This window comes from Zootoca vivipara, chromosome W, assembly GCF_963506605.1.
Source record: "Zootoca vivipara chromosome W, rZooViv1.1, whole genome shotgun sequence".
Taxonomy (NCBI): domain Eukaryota; kingdom Metazoa; phylum Chordata; class Lepidosauria; order Squamata; family Lacertidae; genus Zootoca; species Zootoca vivipara.
The window spans coordinates 637573-645985 of NC_083293.1; positions in this window are offsets into that span (position 1 = coordinate 637573).

The window sequence follows — 8413 nt, forward strand, 5'->3', positions numbered from 1 at the left end:
CCCTTCTATTTGCCAGGAGGTGAAGGAACCAGTGGCCATGATCTTAGTTTTTTTTGATGTTGAGCTTCAGACCATATTTTGCGCTCTCCTCTTTCACCCCAATTAAGAGGATCTTTAATTCCTCCTCACTTTCTGCCAATAAAGTTGTGTCATCTGCATACCTGAGGTCGTTGATATTTCTTCCGGCAATCTTAATTCCGGCTTGGGATTCATCTAGTCCAGCCTTTCGCATGATGAATTCTGCATATAAGTTAAATAAGCAGGGAGACAATATACAGCCTTGCCGTACTCCTTTCCCAATTTTGAACCAATCAGTTGTTCCATATCCAGATATGGATATGGAACCCTTGTATACCCCTCCCCATTTGTGATGTGCTAGTGATGTAGTAGTGATGTATCAATTATACTGCTCGAAGTGTATTCTGGGGAAAGGGGAAAGTTTTAAAAGTCAATGTCACCCCATGTTCGGGGTTCTTACTCATCTGGGGACCTGTTGCACAACAATAAAGATTGTGGTCTAGTGACCACTGTTTTGCTCCTGTACCTGGCTGGAACTTCCTTCCTTTCTGACTGTAGAGACCCGCGGGACTTACTTCCCGACGAGCTGGGCTGTTGAGTACCCTCGCATGCCAGAAATTTCCATATCACCTTCATTCACCTTTGCAAACCTTCTCTTGCACAAACACCAACTCTGACCATAATGATTCTGGGTTCAAGTCAATATCCGGCAGTATGATCAATTTACTTCCAATACACCATTTATTTTTTTACATTAACAATGCTTCATTTCTTCGATACACAGCTTCTTATCACTTCTGCTTCTCACTCCCATGCAAGCTAAAAAATCTTCCTCATGCTTCAAACAGTCTTGGACCTTCTCCAGGCTTTCTGCTCCAAACTTCTTCACTATTTCAAAACCTTTTTCCTTCCACTGAAGAACATACCTCACTTCTAACCTTCTTTTCACTATCCCGCTCTTAATCTTCCCAAATCTTCCTTTGTCTAGGTTTGGGGCAGTCACCCCCCCCTTTTTCCACCCTTCCCCCTGTTGTAGAAAATTCCCCCCTCCCAATCTTTGTACATGTGAAATATAGGTTCACACAGTTTCACAAGCACCCCCTCTTCATGTAGCCCTCATTTCTTTCATTCATATGGCCCCCTGTAAATAAGGGCTGGCCGAAATCTCGCCCCTCCGGAGAGACGTGCTCCCACGCTTTGTATGGGTTGACCGGATGAATCTACTTTGACAGCTTACTACGTTCCAATTAATGGTCATTGCCAAATAATGTTTCTAGCAATTGCATGCTGAACATCACAGCATTATTGCAAGGACTCTTTTATACTTACCTCATGTGTTGATTAAATGTTTAAATGTTTCTGAAACTGACTGTAACCCAAAGTGTTTAAACGTGTTTAAACCATTGTTGATGAGGAATATCCGCCCTCACCCCTCCCCTCAGGTGGGCGGGGTTTGCGACACTGCGCGGGACTTACCTGGCCGGTGCCACCCACCTGGGTGAGTTGGCCTATGACCTGTCACCTGGCCAGGTAGGACAAAGGACGCCTGGCCAGAGGGGGCGGAGTAAGGCCGAAGAAAGGAGGTTACAATTTAACTTTTTTGCAGGTTTGCCCATCACGAAGATCTGGGTGGTAGGGCACAGCTTCGTACATTGGGCGGCGGAACATGCCCGGTCACAAAAAGGGGGTCTGCACCTCAACATTCACCCCAAGGTACACATTTATTGGATGGGCCACCGGGGCATGCGGTGGTCAGGCATGATGCCCACGCTTAGTAAGGCTGCAGCGATGCATGGCCCCCCGGGAGTACTGGTGGTACACCTGGGGAAAAACTATTTGGTTGAGCAAAAAGGCATTGCCCTTACCCCTTGCGGCAAGGGCAGATATAGAGAGGCTGCACACCTTGTACCCAACAATGGCAATAGGCTGGTCCAATCTAATCCCCCACCTGTGCTTAAGGGGGGTTCCCAATCCTTCTCGCATTAACTATGCAGTGCAAAAAATCAACAGAGCTATGCGCAACACCATGCAAAAAATTGGGGCATTCTCTATCCCACACCCCGCCATTAGGGCGGATGCGGCTGGCATTTTCAGGGCTGATGGGGTGCATCTGACACCGCTTGGGAATGACCTCTGGCTAAATTACTTGCGGCAGGCCCTCAGGGACTGGCTAGACATCAGGGTCTAACGTCAGAGTACGGGTCATGGTCACTCGGTCGTGGGACTTGGCGGCGAGTTTTCAGGTGGCGGTTTTAGGCCTTGGCAAGGTTTCCTTTTGTCTATCTTCAAGTTGGGAGGGATGCAATCAGGCTCCCTTCCCATGCGGCGGCATTGCAGGGGGCCCATTTAAAAGGGCTAAAATCGGGAGTCCCTGGCCCTGGAGCGGCGGCTCGTAGGTCAAACTCCCGGATGGGGTTAGTGGAAGGGCATGCTGTGTAAGTTTGCACTTTACAGTCCCCTCTCACTGGCCTCATCAGCCTGCATATCCTCAGCCAGACGGGCTGAGAGGGTTACCTGCCAAGGCCTGGGCCACGTTTCCCACTTCTGAAGTTCAATAAAGTTGTGACCAACTGGTCTGACGTAGTCGAAAAAGGTAGAGGGTCACAAAGGCCAATCTCATTTCCCTGGCCATCTGGTGTGTGTGTGACCGGACCACCTATAGTCAGGTGTGCAAGCTCTTCTCCACTTAGGTGAGAATAAGCTTCTGCCTCCTTAACCATTTGCTGAATGGTCGAGAGGGTTGCCTTCTGAGACTGAACCGACTCCGGAGGAGCTTCTATGTCTGCCAAAGCAGGCTGACATGAAGCTTTGAAAGGTGTGTTACATAAAAGGTTGGCTTGGGGTAAGGAAAGAGGTTGCGGAGAACCCTGGGAAGCCTCTGCAGCTGGCTTCTCAAACACTGGTTTCTCAGCAGCTGGTTCCGTCAGCGGTGTCACCGACAAACCTGGCAGGGCAGATGGAACAGATGGAGGGTTGACAAGAGAAAGTACAGGCTGCACTTCTGCAGGGGCAAAACACTGAACAGGTGCCATGTCTGAAGGACCTGTATTGGAGCCCTATTTTCTCCCAGTCCTTTAGCCGGAGGGACCCGCCCTCAGGATACCAGGCGCACCTGGCATAGATTTACTGCAAGAGAGCCTTAAGGGCCTTGCAAGAACAAGGATGCTGTGCTTTGAAAAGCAGGTACTGGAGATCTTTACGATGTTGCAATTGCTGGACAGATAGGGAACTCCCCATACTCACGTGTCTTCCTTTGTATACTCACCGGGATCCGTAATGAATGAGATGGCGCGTCTTTAACCCTTGTCGGGCGTAGTGAGTAAAACTGGCCCCAAGGCCAGGCGCCAGATGAAGTGAAGGACACGTAGTCGGGAGTTGTAGCATGTGAGCTGTGTGAAGAGCAAGCTAAATGGCAATCTCGGCAGAGGCTCCTTTTATTAGCACAAATGTACACGTGTAGGAACAGTCTGACCTTTAGGAGTTTTACATCATGAGCTGACACATATGTTTCCTCTGGTATTTGCAAGACTTGCTTCACCATGTCATGTTCCTACCAAGTGGGAGGTGAGCCAGGCCTTTCGAAAGGGCGTCAAAGGTCACAGACAGGACACAGTAGACTACTGAGAAAGCCAAAGGTGAGAGTGAGGCGACAACGTTCAGACAGCCCCGGCTTGCCTGGGGGGGAAGTGTGCCTCACCCCCAAAGGTCAGGCTGTGGCCTGCCAGGCGGAAGTGTGCCTCACGCCTGGTGATCAAACCACGGCCTATCTGTGGGTTTATTATGAGCGAAAGAGTCTCATAATATATTGCCGGCATCCTGCACGCTTCCCTCTGCTGTGCCACTCTGCTTGGCCCATTCAGTAGTTCCTGGCAGCTCTCGGCACTTTGCGGATTTTCTCAGATACACAGCGGTAGCTGTGTGTGACCGCAGAGAGGAACACCAATAAATCACAGAAACAGCTTCTTCTTCTTTGCAAAGCAGTTAAACTTTCCCAGAGAGAAACTTTCCATGGTGACTTCTCTGGTTGGAAACGAGTAGTAACTAACTGAGAACACAGACAAAGAGAAATGCCCGTATGTGTTACACCCTCCTCCCAGCATCCGGGACGCATCAGCAGAGCTTTAACTCTTTCAGCTCTAGTTACAGGTAGGTAGCTGTGTTGGTCTGACGTAGTCGAAACAAAAAATTTAAAAAATTCCTTCCAGTAGCACCTTAGAGACCAACTAAGTTTGTCATAGGTATGAGCTTTCGTGTGCATGCACACTTCTTCAGATACACAGCTCTGTCTCCTCACACTATCTGCGGGGCGGAGGTCTGCCTCACGCCGGTGGTCATCCCTTCAGTCACCAGACCCTTACATATAGTGGGAGGGTGGGGTGGGTTTAAAGGAGCCCCTGCTGTGCCTCCAGCGCAAGTCAGCAGTGCCACTAGAATATAAACACCACCACATAGGCAAAGCCAATGACCATCTAGTTATGCAAAACATGAGTCAGCTCATCCTGAAATTCACCTCAGGAAATGGGAAACACTAAGCATCCAGCTTAAGCCCAGAAAACACAGCTTCTACAAGCTTACCCCACCTGTTGAGACTGAGTACACCAATATCTACTCGGCATAGGCTTTAAATAAATATTGTCAACCACCGACAAATCACCAGTTATTCAAACAGCAATTCCCCTCCACCACTTGTGACTTCCAGCCTCTCCTATATACTGATTTATATTACCTTGATAGATTGCATACTTTATTCTATCAATCTTTTTCTTTTACCTTTTTTAATTTGTGCCCTTCATACCTCTGCTATAAGATTCACTTTCTCTATCTGTTTCTTTAAATATGACTTAAATGATTCCCAATCCTTCCCTGCTTTTTCTTCACTTAACCCTTTCATTCTTCCTACTTTAATCGCTAAATTTTGATAATTTGTTAATTTAATTAGTCAGTCTTCTATACTCAGAACTTTTTTGCTTTTCCAATTCTTTGCGATTTGAAGCCTGCCAGCTACTGTGGCATGCATCAATACACATCTGTCTCTTGCTTTGATTTCCTCAGTTAGCATACCCAAAAGGAATATTTCTGGCTCTTTTCTGAACGAATATTTGACTTTTTTTTTTAATTCTTTGTATATTCCATCCCAATTTTTTAAAAAATTTTTTTGCAGTGCCACCATACATGTATAATGGTACCTCTTTACACCTCCAGCAGATGTTATTACTTCCTTTGTACATTTTGGCCAGTCTTGCCGGTGTTAGATACCACCTAAATTGCATCTTATAAACGTTTTCTTTTAAATCATAATGAAGGGAGGGGTTTGCCAATTGTATTATTGAGCTAAATCTGATCATATAGTTGCATTGTATAATTCTGATTGTATGGCTTAGCCCCCCCCATATCCCTGGGATGTCTTGCTTAAAATGCTCTTTTCTTTGCCTCTCTCTGTGTGCCAAAGGGTAATGTAAGCAAAAGGAACAGGATGCCCAGCTTGCTATCAAGGCCGGATGGCTGGCCTTGTCTGACGCTATCAGTCTGACGCATAGAACAGGCAAGATAGTCAAGGACTCAAGCCCCCCCCACTCAAGGCTGCTTGAGGAGGCTACCGGGGTAGCATGAGTCAGCATGTGTTTACAAGAAGGACCGGACACAGGAAGATCCATATATGTACTTGTGACCCCCTTGCGTGCGCACATTTACAGAGGAGGGGGAAAGGAGCCCAAGAAGTGTATAAGCTTTGAAAATTTGTGTTTCTTTACTCTTGTCGTGAGCTGATCACCAAGAGTCTCTTAAATTTAAGAATTAAATTTTTTCTCTGGATTCAACCCTCGGTGTCTTGTTGACTGTCTGTCCCTGCCTGGGCGCAACTTAAGGACCCTTATCAGCTAATAAGGCTACAATAATTTGAAATATACTTTAGGTCCCGATTCCATAATTTTTCCCAACTTTCGTACATAATTACTTTTCCTAAATCTTGAGCCCATTTAGTCATAACTACTTTGGTTTGTTCATCTTTTGTTGCCCACTCCAATAATAAAACATATTGATTGATCCCCTTCATGGATCAATGCCTTGTCGTGGCAAAGGGGCTTGAATAACTCAGAGAAGTTATGAGCTATGCCGTGCAGGGCCACCCAAGATGGACGGGTCATAGTAGAGAGTTTTGACGAAACGTGATCCACCTGGAGAAGGAACTGGCAAGCCACTCCAGTATCCCTGCCAAGAAAACTCCATGGACAAAGACAACAGGCATATAAAAGTTATGACGCTGGAATATGAGCCCCTCAGGTTGGAAGGTGTCCAACATGCTACTGAGGAAGAGCAGAGGACAAGTACAAGTAGATTCAGAGCTGATGAAGCGGCTGGGCCAAAGCCGAAAGATCGCTCTGTTGCAGATATGCTTGGAAGCGAAAGGAAAGTCCAATGCTGTAAAGAAAAATATTGCATAGGAACCTGGAATGTAAGAACCATGGCTAATGGTAAGCTGGATGTGGTCAAAAATGAGATGGCAAGAATAAATATTGACATCCTGGGCATCAGTGAACTAAAATGGAAGGGAATGGGCGAATTCAGTTCGGGTGACTATCATATCTACTACTGTGGGCAAGAATCCCGTAGAAGAAATGGAGTGGCCCTCATAGTCAACAAAAGAGTGGTGAAAGCTGTATTGGGATGCAATCTCATAAATGATAGAATGATCTTGATACGAATCCAAGGCAGACCTTTTAACATCACAGTAATCCAACTACTGGTACTGAAGAAAGTGAAATTGACCAGTTCTATGAAGACTTACATCACCTTCTAGAAATGACACCAAAGAAGGATGTTCTTCTCATTACAGGGGATTGAAATGCTAAAGTAGGGAATCAAGAGATAAAAGGAACAACTGGCAAGTTTGGCCTTGGAGTTCAAAATGAAGCAGGGCAAAGGCTAATAGAGTTCTGTCAAGAGAACAAGCTGGTCATCACAAACACTCTTTTCCAACAACACAAGAGATGACTCTACACATGGATATCACCAAATGGGCAGCATCAAAATCAGATTGATTATATTCTCTGCAGCCAAAGATGGAGAAGCTCTATACAGTCAGCAAAAGCAAGACCTGGAGCTGACTGTGGCTCAGATCATCAGCTTCTTATAGCAAAATTCCAGCTTAAACTGAAGAAAGTAGGAAAAACCACTGGGCCAGTAAGATACAATCTAAATCAAATCCCTTATGAATACACAGTGGCAGTGAGGAACAGGTTTAAGGATTTAGATTTGGTGGACAGAGTGCCTGGAGGCTCGTAACATTATACAGGAGACAGCAACGAAAACCATCCCAAGGAAAAGGAAATGCAAGAAAGCAAAATGGCTGTCCAACGAGGCCTTACAAATAGTGGGGGAGAGGAGGCAAGCAAAATGCGAGGGAGATAGGGAAAGATACAGGAAACTGAATGCAGATTTCCAAAAAATAGCAAGGAGAGACAAGAGGGCCTTCTTAAACGAGCAATGCAAAGAAATAGAGGAAAACAATAGAATGGGGAAAACCAGAGATCTGTTCAAGAAAATTGGAGATATGAAAGGAACATTTCGTACAAAGATTACCATAATAAAGGACAAAAGTGGTAAGGACCTAACAGAAGCAGAAGACATCAAGAAGAGGTGGCAAGAATACACAGAGGAATTATACCAGAAAGATATGGAGGTCTCGTACACCTCAGGTAGTGTGGTTGCTGACCTTGAGCCAGACATATTGGAGAGTGAAGTCAAATGGGCCTTAGATAGATAAACTTTATTTCGGCCATAGGCCCATAATGCACTGCAACCAAGGATAAAACAGTATAAAACCGTCATACATAAAAACAATCAGACAAAATAAAGACATAAAAGAATCAGAACAATCAGGCAAAATTAGTCCCTCATACAAGGAACTTATGTACAACATTTTTAACGTTTTAAGCTATGGTTAAAACGTTAGTACATTGCAGGCCTTCATTTTCCATTACTCAGATCAGAAGGTTACTCGAATGCTGTAGCTTGATGTCAGTAGTTGTAAAGTAAATTATGCTGCTTTTTGTAAGAAAGAACTGAAATCAAATATCTTGCTACAAGTAGTGTTTTGGTCGAATCATCATCTTGCAGCAGGTATGTTAATTGGGTCTCCAGCGGCTTGTCCGTGATTTCCAGAATTAGAGGGCAAATGGGCCTTAGAAAGCACTGCTAATAACAAGGCCAGTGGAAGTGATGATATTCCAGCTGAACTATTTAAAATTTTAAAAGATGATGCTGTTAAGGTGCTACACCCAATATGCCAGCAAGTTTGGAAAACTCAGCAATGGCCAGAGGATTGGAGAAGATCAGTCTAAATAATAATAATAATAATAATAATAATAATAATAATAATAATAATAATAATTTATTA